Raw genomic sequence first — 12,089 nt, 5'->3', positions numbered from 1 at the left:
AATGTAATAAATCTGCTTTTCTCATTCATTTTGGTTTGCTGGTATTTTTGTTTTCCTTTCAAAGTTGTGATCTCAAAAAACAAAACATCTGACACTAACCACAGTTTATAGCAGCACAAGCTATAATAAAACTTCTGTAAACACTACCTTATGGCTTATATCCTCAATATAACAATTACTGAAGGCCTTTGAAGAACTGAGTTCTAAAAGGTCAATCTTTAACAAATCACAGAGATAAGTAAGAGTCCCACAAAACAAGTAACGTTGTGATTAGTTCTCCTTCTTTATCTACAAACAGATTCCAGCACTGGAAGTCCACAAATGGAGGTTCTAATCCTTCAAACCCCCAAAGAATTTTGCTGGAACACCACTCCTACACAGCATGAGGTGCATGCATGATACATTTAGCCTGTGTCTGGTTAACAAGTCCAGGTGCAACTAGCATAGATTGAATAGGGCCATCTTGGAAACGTATGTTCTCTTTTCTGAAGTTTCCTAAAGAGCTAAGGCACAAGATTCATGTTGCAAAGGTCAGCGCACAGTCTCGCTTCTCTAGGTAACCTACAAACGGATCACTTCTTAGGCTTATGCTTATCCTCATGGAGAAAATCTCCACCTGCAGCTACTTCTCAGAAAGAATTCTTGATCGGTACCTGCTGTAGTTTGTGGATATTCAGTGCTCGAAGTTTGAAACCGACCTGCACTGACTGCTAAGCTGCACGGCAAGTTTCTCTCCCACAGGCTGCCTCATTGCTTGTGAACCTGCTTAAACTCCTGGCACCCACAGCACGCTGGGGGCAGCGAGCACCGCATTTATGGGCTGCCCCACAAACACCTCCTCCTGTACTGAGTGCCTCTCAATTGTTTTCTGTGGGCTGCGCTTACCTGCTCCCCGCTGCCTGTTCGTTCTTCTCATTACACTGATGATTTCAAGGAACATTCCCATATCCTCCTCAGCCATCTCCTGGCCAAGCTGAGGCGCCCAGTCTTTCACAAAAGCTGTTCTATCCACCTGATTGTCCTCAATGCCTTTCTCTGCAGCTCTGCCGGTTTCACTGCACCCTTTCTGAGATGGGGAAACAGAAATTGTTAATGCTGTTCAGGAGAGGGGAGCAATAGGGGTTTATGGTAGCATGATGATGCTTACTTTTCCATGTTTTACTCCTTCCTAATAATTCCAACCTGCCTTCTGCTTCCTGAGCCACTGCAGGGCACAGAGCTTATTTTTTCATAGGATTACCTACGTCCTATGATCTTTTCCCCAGTAAAAACAGTCAGTTCAAGCTTTCCTTTTGTGTATAAAGTTAGGATTACATTCCCTTCCATATGCATTACATTTCATTGGTATGTACTGAATTTTATTTGCAGCCTTACAGCTGGGCTTTCAACATAACAAGATCCTTCTGCAGGCTTTGCAGTTCGGCCTTTGGAGTTTGACTACAGGGAAGAATGGGTGAATCCAACGAGCAAACTTGTTGCACCACCACCCAGCTCCTCCTGCACCCCCTGATCAGCAGGGACAACCAGCACCCTCCTTCCATCCAGCAGGGCTGGCCATGGCCATGCTCAGAGCAACCTGATCCCATGCTGAGCCCAGCCCTGCTCGGGGAAGGGCAGTATCAAGGAGACCACAACAACAGCTCAACAACACCTTTACAAACCCCACAAGACTAGTGACGCACAAGGTCTCCTCAACAAAAGCCAGGCCTATTCTTTGTCAAGATATCACATTTATACCTCCTGTTCACTAATCCCATTCAGTAACTACTGGCAAACAAACACAGAACCAACTGCCCTACAGTTCCCCGTCTCCGCAGAAAACTTGAACAACTGACAAGAGATTTGTCACCTTCTATTCCTGGAACACCAAGGCCAGCTCTAAGCAACAAGTGACACACATCGGGGAATGCAGTAGCAATTTCACATTTTAAGCGTCACCTCCTCCACCTCATCCTTCATTTCCAGCAATTTGTTCTGATACCTCCTTGTACAGTCACACCTATTTGAGAGCAAACCCCAAACACGCTTACTCCTTAAAAAAGTAAAAAGCCTCCAACAAAAGAATCTCCCAAAACTCTTCCTAGTGCACATGACTCAAAGACCTTGTTTCAGTCTTCTGTTGTGACTTTATCTTCCTCGAGCACTCCTTCTGCACACGGATCATTTATCAGCACGCTTCCTGCTTTTGATGCACTTCAAAGAGAATTTATTGTTTGTTTTCATGCTTTTAGCAACTTGTTCCATGACTCTGTTTGGCCTACCTTATTATGTTTAACACAGATTTTACATTCTTTTCCATTCTTCTCATTGAGCACAAGACTTTAACTTGCTGAAAGATGTCTTTTTACTTCTGCTGAACTGCTTCACTTTGCTTTCCGGCTTCTTCAGCTCTTTCGGTATTTCTGGCAGATGCCATGCAACTGCTTTGAGCCTTTGTTACACTGCCTTTGAAGAATTACAGCCACCTGCAAGTATTTTACACTTTTGACTGCCTCTCGCTCTTGTACTCATGAATTTTTTTTTTCTTTCATGAAGATTTACTATGGAGAATTAACACCGCCACAGTAGCCCCTGGCTTTACTGCTCCTGCAACAATGGTTCTCTGCTCTACCTTAATGTATGACAGCCTGCCAACACCTTGAACCATGCAGCCTTAATCTACCCTCTTCTTATTTAGGCCTGGAGCACCGATTCACAAGATCCTGTGCAACTTCCTGTCACAGGCGGTCCTTAACAACCAGCACCCCACTTCATGCACATAGAAGCTACTCCATCCTCCCTAGGCCAGCTTAGTCTCTCACTACAGTATCTGAGCTTCCACCGTTTCTGATACTCCAAGTACTGTACCATGGAGATGTATTAACAGCAGTTTTAATGCTACAAGAATGGCCCCCTCCAGTGAGAGGTTATCTACGGCGAACTTCGCATTCTCCACCTACAGACTGTCATTCTTCACCTACAGGCTTTCCCCACAGTTTTGGTTTAAAACTTTTATTTTTGTACATGCATATTACACATACATAAGTGTATACTTCAGCTTAAGGCACGTGGGGATTTATTTAGATAAATCCATTTTCTTAATGCAGGCTCTTTCTATTCCAAATATATTTCCAGTTCCTCTTGAATCTTAGCAGCCTTCTTCAGCATCATTCTAACCCATTAAGTCTGCTTTTCTGATACCACACACAATTGTAGGCCTCAGTAAAGTGGAGATTTGGGTCCTTAGCTCCCTATCTAACAGCATTATTTTACTTCTCAAACCTCCTTGCTACCCCTTTCTATGTAGCATGGTCCCTGACTAGCAGCTTTTCCCAAGAGACTGGCTTGCCATATTCTGACAGAGATATCACCAAGATACATGTGTCAACATGACTCTGAACACCTCTGTCTCCTAGTGTGATGCCCAGCTCCCCCCACAAGGTTACCTGGCTGTGCTTGTAACTAGCCAAACGCATGGCACAGGGTCTTAGTGAAGCAATACTGTGCCAAAGGGCTCACAGCACACTCATGCTAACCACACCGAGTTTTGTCAGCAAGAAGGAGCCACAGCATGCCCGAGGCACGTGGAGCAATCCCTCTGAGAGACACTACCAGTATGGGACAATGAAGTCTCAGAAGGAGCCAGTGGCACGGAAAGGTTGTGATTCAGACAGAAACCATCTGCCTCACAGACCACTCGTGCTAGTTTTATAATTGTGTCACCATTTCTGCACCAGGGTGAATTCAAATTTTGTTGCTACTTGCAACTCTCTTTTTTTTTGGTACTACCAAAGGATACTAGATGCAAATCTAATAAGATTTAGTAACTGTCATTTAAAACATTCTCAAGAAACGGAGGTTTCTGCTTTGCAAGAGCTCCTGAATTCAAGAGATCACTGTCCAGAAGACCTGAGCGCAGTATGATAGTTGACAGTAGATGATATACATCATCTAGGAGCAACGTTCTGGGTGTTGAAAATGAAATCGATACAATCCCGTTACAGGAGCTCAGTGTATAAACACCTCAGCCTGGAACGCACTGCTGCGTTCGGTGCTTCCTCAGTGGGAGTTCAGGAGTTGAACGCCGCTGGGACCCGGGCCGGGAGAGGCAGTCCTTCAGCCCCCCAGCCCGGATCCTGGCCGTTCGCTCGGCGCTGCAATCCGGCCCTCCTCACTGCCCGCAAACAAAACTCCGGCTCCTAACTCTTCTTCGGGGAAGACGTCCGGCTCTCGGCCCTTCGCTCGCTGCCGTCCTCCCAGCAGGGCACAAGAGCCGAACGGGAGCAAAGCGACGGCGCCCCGTATAAACAAAAGGCCGCTACTCCCGTCGGATCGGACGGGGAGCGCCGTTAGGTGCTGCCGATACCGGCCCGCAGCTCATTCCGATCACGTACAGAAAGGACGAGCGCCCGCTTCCCACAGCCCAGTTTCCTCGCTGGATATTTACAGGCCATCCGATCGCCGGGGAACGGCCCCGGGCCCCGCGGCCTCTCGGCCCGGACCACCATCCTTGGCGACCCCGGCCGAGGCCGTGCGCTCCGCCCGGGCCAGGCGGCAGCGAGGCGGCGCACACCCGGCCCCACCCGCCCGGAGAGCCCGGGAGCGGACGGCGGCACGGCCCGAGCGGAGGCCGCCGTGATGGTTTGCGCCGCCCGCCGCTGGGCGTCACCGCGGCGGAGGGTGGGGGGGGAGGCGCGGCCGCCGCTTGTGTAACGGCCGGGAGGGGCCGGGCAGCGCCCCCCGCCGCGGGCCTTCCCGCAGCCCCTCGGCCCGCACCGGCCGGGCCGCGCCCACGCCGCCGTTCTCGGCAACAAGTGCTGGGCCGAGCGCGCCGCGCGGCCGCGGGGCTCCGAGCGCGGCCCGCAAGGCGCCGAGCGCCCCGCCCGGGCCCGCGGCCTCCTCCGGTGGCGAGGCCGCGCTCGGTGCTCCCGTGCTCGCTCCTTTGTCCCCGCAGCGAGACGCGCCCGCGCACCGGCAGCCCGGCGGCCTCCGTGCCGCTCTGCTCGCGGGCCCGGGCTCTACCCGCAGCACCGGCGGGACGCGCGCACCGCCGCCGCGGCGATCTCAGGGGAAAAACAAACCAAAACAAATAAAAAAAAAACAAATACGATACAAAATAAATAAATAACGCTATCGGCGCTTTTTACCTTTCCAGCGCGTCTTCGCGGCACTTATATAATTCCTCAAGGTTACCGCCGTTGCCAGGGGACGCGAAATGGAAATGAAAACAGGCGCTGAATAATCGCGGGAGCAAAACTAAAAGTTACTCCCTCCGCCTCGGCTGCGAAAGGTCCAGATCGAAAGCAAAACAAGGAGAGGAAGCGGCGAGCCGCCGGCGCTTGGAAATCCCCCCGCCTCCCGCCGGGCCGGGCGGCCGCGCAGCGGCGGGGGCAGGGCTGCGGAGCCCGTCATCGCGCGGCTCGGCCCCGGCCCGCCCGCAGCCCGCCCGGCAGCGCCGGCCCCGGGGGCGGCCGCGGGGCCTGTGCGGAGCGCCGCCGTCCTGCGGGGGCCGGGCACCGCGCGCCTACGGGCGGCCGCCGCTCGCCTCGGGGCGTTCGGAGCCGCGGGCCGGCCGCCGTGCGGGGAGAGCCGTGCGTGCCTCCGAGTGGCTCCGCTCCCGCGCAGAGCGCCGCTCCACGGCCCCTCCGCCCAGGGAGGAGTGTTGGCCCCCGCGCTTCCCTTTGCCGCAGCGGGGGCAGTCCCGGGCCGGGTGCTTAGAAGCCAGCGTCGATTCAGCTCTTGGTTTGAGGCTGGTTCTGCAAACCGCCTTTGGTCGCGGTGTCTGTGGAGACCGAAGGTGGCTCGCAGAATTGAGATCACCCTGCTGCGTGCTGCAAAGGTCCGAGGGGAGGCTGTGTGCGTCATCCCGGCTTTGTCCAGAGATGATGAGGGAAAGGCCTCGAGCACGGTGGGAGATAAGGAATTACTAATTGCAAAAGGTCCTACATAAATACAGAGAGCGGCCTCCACACCTATTCTGCATACATGCATGTCTACACATTCCCTATACATTCTTGCACGCATGTTCATGTGAGCGAGCTGTATCCACAAAGCCAAACCAGCTAACTGGAAACTCAGGCTGAATTTTTATAGACTTGAGGTCCATGTAGGAAATTGGTGGCACACAGCCAGCAGTGCTGACCCCAGGCAGGATGGAGGCAGTCCCTACACCAGGTGTGACTAACGTGAGAATCCGCCCGGCTGCCGCTCAGTCATCATCACACTGGGGAGGGTAACCTGGGTGCCCTGCAAGTGTCACAAAGCTGGTGGGAAACTACAGAACAGGGCACAACAGGAAGCCCCTCCACCTCCCAAAGCAGCAGCAAAGGCTCAGGGGAGAGCAGCAAAGACAACTGAAAACATGGAGTGCCTCTGGTGCCTAAGTGACTGCACAGTCTGGGGTCTTTTAGGCTGTAGAGACGGTAGCGGAGAAGAGCAGGGGCAGATTGCTCCCTTTCTTTTCTAATGTAAGAACTAGAGAGCATCAAACGAAACTAGCAGGTGGCGGGTTAAAAGCAGATAGGAGGAGGAGGCTCTCTGCACAGCAGTTAATTGAACAGTGGTATTTCCTGCTTTAAGGCTCTAAGAGGTCACAGGGCATCAAAAAGCACCCAAGCACGCTCACAGAAGGAAAAAAACACAAGGTGCTATTAAATGTAAAGACTCTGCATCAAGCTGCCCCATAAGCAAGAGATTTCTAAAGGCTGGAAGCTCTTTTGTGGCTGCAACAGTATCCATAGATCTTTGCATCTCCATCTTAGCGGGATGTGTTTTGTTAACATGTTTTGCTTCAAGCGCTTAGTTGTAGGTGTTGCAAAGGGCTCAGTGGTGAATGCCTGCAGCCCACCCAGCACTGCTCGGACAGCTCACTCTGCAGAGGGAAAGGCCGGCCAGGCTGGTTTTGCAGTGCTCTATGGCTGTTAGCATTTCCAGTGTACACTCCTAATTTGTTTGCTGAATGAGTGAGCTATGAAAGTCCATAGTTGATGTATCAGCAGATGCCGTGGGAAGAATGCTTACAATCACACTAATTTAATCTCACTTTTAGAGGACAACATATTCACACAGTGGGCAGGCTGTGAATGACACTCATGGTTTTGGGTCACAGAAAACACCATTGCCTTCCTGGAGGAACAATAACCAGTAGAATTTTCAGCTATCTCTTTCCATTTCCCATTGCCTTCCTCTGATCTCCACAGGGCTCGCTCAAAGACATTAACAAAGACATTCCTCTCCATGTCTTCAGCGATGAGAAGTTCATGGGATGTAGTAGAAGTTAAATCTTCTGCTGTGATACTTCCACAATATTGAAAGGTAACGGGAGTGCTTTTTGAGCTTCCAATGATTACTTCATTCCACCCAAAAGCAGAGTTCTAGCTTTCCTGACTTTGTTGTTTCAGACCTGGCAACATTCAAATCAGAAGATTTAACCACAGAGCGTCAAATATTCAGAGCATTTTCTCTCTAGAATTGCCAAAGTTTGCAGCTTGTGCTATTCATCATCTTCCACAGGGAATCAGTTGATTCCATTACCACCCTGCCTGCCATTCGCAGAAGATTAACTGTTCTGGCCTGGCCTTGATTTCTATGAGAAGGAAAAAAAAAACCTTGAAAATGGGAATCCATGAAGTTCCAGAGGGTAAATAAGCCATCCAGCTTATTTTTGAAGTTCAATAATATTTAGGAAACTGCTCAGTACCACATGCCAGCAGCACCACACCGACAGTATTCACAGCATTTTGAGTGTTTTTTTAAGGCATTTCAGTGCAAACTCACCCCTGTGACACCTCTGCTCTCAGCTGGGTGCCACTGGCCAGCAGCTCTGCCTCTGAGAGCTTGAAAAGGGTGCCTCAGTTACAGAGTGCTCCTCAGCTCTGGTGTTATTTCAGCTGCTCAGATCTGATTGCTAAGAATGTAGGTGGTAGGAGCGCTGCTTTGTTGTTGGTGGTAATAATGACATAAAACCATTCCAGGATGGAAAAAAATCTTGTTGCTATTTTAGTATTGTGAAAGGATGTTTCAGGGTGACTTCAGAGCAGGAATGTCTGAATTATCTAAAGAAAGTGCTCTGAGCAAGATATTTTTAATCAACACTGTAAACAAAGTCCTCTCTAGCCAGCAAAATGTACCAAAAAAAATGAGCCAAAAAAAAAAAAAAAAAAAAAAAAGAAGACCAATGTGAGAATAAAGGTTTTCTTTTGCAGCACAAAGCCTCTCACGCTTTCTGTGAAGGTAGGTGCCCTCATTAATTAAGCTGCTGCTTTACCCAGCCACTAGGGGATTCTCTCAGAAAGAACCCAGAGGCAGAATAACAACCCACAGCAGGAATGACAGAAGCACAGCATGGCTGAGGTGGGCAGGGCCCTCTGGCCCCTCTGCCCCAATCCTGCTCAGGCAGGGACACCCGGTGCAGGGGCTGAGGCCTCTTTGGGGGCTCTCCCAGTAGGAAACTCCGTGCTAGGGGTGTTGAGCAGTGGGACATGGGGAGCAAACCAGCTGTGGCACCTTCCCAAGGCATCGCCTGGATAGATGGGCCAACGTGGACTAACCGACACCCCACCTCTCATCATTGCCTACATAGGCACAGGCTGTCACCCCACCATCCCCTACTCCAGCAGTACAGAGAGAAGATTTTGAAGTTGTCTCAGAGCACTTCTGGCTCAGGCTGCCTCCTGATGGCAAACCAGGCTGAGCTCTGTGCCCACACATTTGTGGGGCTAGGTACAGACAGCCTGAGACTTTCCTCTTTGGCACAATCCCTGTCTTACCCTGAAGCACAGACTGGGTGATGGCTGAATGTGATCCTGAAAAAAAAGAAGCCAACTGTAAAGAAGCAAAATATAAATGTTTAATTTTAGGCTCTTCTACCTTAAGTAAAAGTGGTCACTGCAAGATACAGAGCCATTTCTAATACATAGAATCATAGAATCACAGAATGGCTTGGGCTAGAAGGGACCTTAAAGCCCCCTCAAGCCCTGCCATGGGCTGGGTGCCTCCCACCAGCTCAGGCTTCCCAGGGCCCATCCAACCTTGGGCACCTCCAGGGATGGGGCACCCAAAGCTCTGGGCAGCAGTGCCAGCATCTCACTGCCCTCTGAGTAAAGAATTTCCTCCTAATGTCTAACCTCAGTCTTCCCTCTTGCAGTTTAAAGCCTTGCCCTATCGCTATCAGAATGTGTACAAAGTCACTCCCCCTCCTGCTTGTAAGCTCCCTTCAAGTACTAGAAGGCCACAAAGTCAGAACCACCTTTGAGGCTTTGGCTGTTTTGCCTTTTCTAATCAGCATTTAATGATTAACAGGCGAGTAAGTGCTGTATAAGGAGTGCTGCCTGCTTTGGAGCTGCCCAGGCTGGCCTCCATAGCTTCAGGACAGCTTCTGCGTGCCCGGCTTCCCATTCTTCCTAGGCACAAATGGATCCACCTTCTGCATATGCTGAAATAGCTGAAGCCAAGCTCATCTACTGCACCTCTGTTGCCAGCCTGCAGAGTCCAGTAAGTTCATCTTCTGAACAGCAGCAGCTGGCTCTGTGAGCTGTTTCTGGAGCACAGTTTGGCAGTGACTCATCTCTCCAGGAGCCCATCTCGCTGCACTTCTCCCCCAGCAAGTCATTTCTGTCGCTCTGACCGTTGCCCCTCTCTCGAGTTTGCTCAGCCAACACAGCCCAGGAGAGATTCTCGAGGCGGGATGCCAGCGCTAGGCCGATAACCAACAGCAGCAGCATCGATTTGCAGTCCTCTGTTCCCAGAATTGGCTGCCTGCTGGTATCCCGCTGGGGTGGGCTCGTGGGGAAGCATTGCAGCAAAGCAGCTGGAGGAATCCTCGTGTGTCAGCCCCCAGCAGGGTTGCTCTGTATCTGTAACAGAAAGAGGTCAAGGGAGGGGAGGGAGGGAAGAGAAACACCATTGGCTATTAATAGCAAATATGAGTAGCAGCTTTATTTTGAATGCTTTATTTAATTAGTGATGTACAGAAGGCTCACAATGTTTTCTACCTGCTGACTTGCCACGTACAGATCAGAAAGAGGCTGACAGATTAAACAAACTTTGCAAAGCAGGGGAGTTTTAAATAGACAGAGCTAAACATCCAAACTGAAAAACAACCTGGAGATATTGCTCAGACAGCCTCAGCACCAGCCTGGGTGCAGGGAATTCAGCCCCCTCCTCAGCCCCAACTGCCAGCATTGGATTTCCTCACTGCTCTTGTTTCACTCTTTATCTTTATATCTGTGTGGATGGTAAGTCCCCTGAGACAGCAACTGTCACGTTCAGTGTTGCAGTGCCTGCTACGAATGTGTCCTGCTGTTGGAGGGACCCGCACTCTTGTGCATCGCTGTGAGAAGTAACACTGCTCTATGCAGCGGCTCTCCAGTAGAATGTTATGTTTGCCTTTGTGTTTGCAGTACCTCCAAGAGGTAAAAAGCAACAACAAGAAGGTCATCCAGAGCTAGAAGGCAGCAGGGCAGGCTCGCTTCCTTGGTTCTGTGGGTCACAGCTGGGTCCAGGAGCCCAGCTAGACATCACTAGTGCATTAAGTCAGGGGGAGGAATCAGAAATAAATAAATAAAACTGAGATGCTCGTGGTAATTATTTGCATATTTGCACCTTGCTTTAAAGCATTCCATGCGGGGTGGCAAATCCTCCTTTTAATGAAAGGAGCACTCCGCAGGTATGCATGCTATTGAGCTGCTAAGTAGCAGCAGCCGCCCCAAGGGAAGGTTCAGCAGACAGATAACTGCAGCAAAGGCAGGCAGCTGCCAGGTGGAAGAAGAGCTCCTCCTTTCCCATGGAGGTAGTTTTATGGGAATGCTGAGTCACCTGCTCCCTCTATAAAGGAGCTGGAAAAACGGTAATTACATATTATTTCCTCGCGTTTCTCTTGATCCCACACCATCATTTCACTTTTGGAATGAATTTGGCTGTTGAGTCAGGAGTTTTCTTGCTTGGAAAGCATTATAGTCTTATACCTTGGGCTAATAAGTAATGGCCTGATAAGGTGGTAGTGGTAATAGTTCTCAATCAGCTTCAAAGCAGGGGCAATCCATCATTGCTTGGCAAGCGAACATTTAGTGCACATAAAATAGCTGTAAATACTTAGTGGAATTCTGGCAAATAACATTTACACAAAGCTATTAGCTCTGTGGGTGAGGTTCCTGCAGGCTTCCCCTCTCTCCAGTCGGGTATTTGAGATGTTTGTGGCACTCTGCCCGACCTCTCCCTGCCCGCAGTGCTTTGTGGGTGCAGCCTGGTGTTCCATCAGCTCTGCCAGCACCCGTCATCCTCAGGAATCCAGGACTGCTCAAAGCCATGCCATGTTTAACTCCATCATTTTCAGCATCACATCTCCACCTCGCCAAGCTCCTCCAGAAGCATGTCCTTAATGCTCCAAAAGTGGCCTGGAAATGGGTGCAGCTGTGTTGGCATGGGCCTGCAGTATGGTGGCCTTTGTATGGTGGCCAAACAAACGATCCTCCATCTTAGAAAGGAGAGAAATGGTGAGCTCCTCTGCAGCCTCGTTATCTCTCAAGTGACAGTGATGAGGACGCAGAAGTCCAGAGGAAAGCCAAGGAGTGAACTAAACGTGGCTCTCCACACTTTATACATGTCACCTCAGTGCTGGATACCCAAAATGGACAGCTCATCGGGACTGTTACCAGCCCGCGTTCCCAAAGGAAGAGGCACGGGGAATGCCCTATCACTGCCCTCAGCAGCTCCATGCTCAACTCCAGCCCTGTGGGCAGGAGCATGCAGAGCCTGGGGCAGGCTGCACTCGGGGCTCACCCCTCACCATGCATGGCACGAAAGGAACATAAACAGGAAGCACGAAGCCACAGGAAGTTCGACTACAGAAGTTTCGTTGTTCATAGAAGCATTATTTTTAATACTTCTATCGCTGTGCCTCGTGTCAGGAAAGAGCGTTTGATTTCTCCCCCTGCTCAGAACTCGGGGAGGTGAAATGTTCCCTCCAGGCTATGGATTGTTCCCCAGCCTGATTCTCTCCACATTACAGCATGGTGGCACCAAGCTGTGACTGCTCACACCCTTACACTGTGGGTGCTGGGATTAGATGAAAATTTAGTTTCCCCTAAATTTTCCAGCTATCTGCTTTCTAA

General features: G+C 50.5%; 1 protein-coding gene across 5 annotated transcripts in view; it reads right to left on the bottom strand.

Moving 5' to 3' along the window:
* Positions 1 to 5,649, bottom strand: part of IRF2 (interferon regulatory factor 2) — a 41,360-nt gene extending 35,711 nt beyond the window's left edge. The window contains exon 1 of one of the 5 annotated variants that reach the window (XM_085222414.1): positions 5,127 to 5,649. The gene's annotated coding sequence lies outside the window, so the exon portion shown is untranslated. Of the gene's footprint in view, positions 1 to 885; positions 1,067 to 4,373; positions 4,396 to 5,126 lie in introns of those variants that run through there. The other 4 variants (XM_085222418.1, XM_085222415.1, XM_085222413.1 and 1 more) reach the window with 4 other exon arrangements.
* Positions 5,650 to 12,089: the final 6,440 nt, after the last annotated feature.

The sequence above is a fragment of the Meleagris gallopavo genome, chromosome 4 (genome assembly GCF_905368555.1).
Source record: "Meleagris gallopavo chromosome 4, MGAL_WU_HG_1.1, whole genome shotgun sequence".
In the NCBI taxonomy this organism is placed as follows: domain Eukaryota; kingdom Metazoa; phylum Chordata; class Aves; order Galliformes; family Phasianidae; genus Meleagris; species Meleagris gallopavo.
This window is presented reverse-complemented; position numbering and strand designations above follow the sequence as displayed.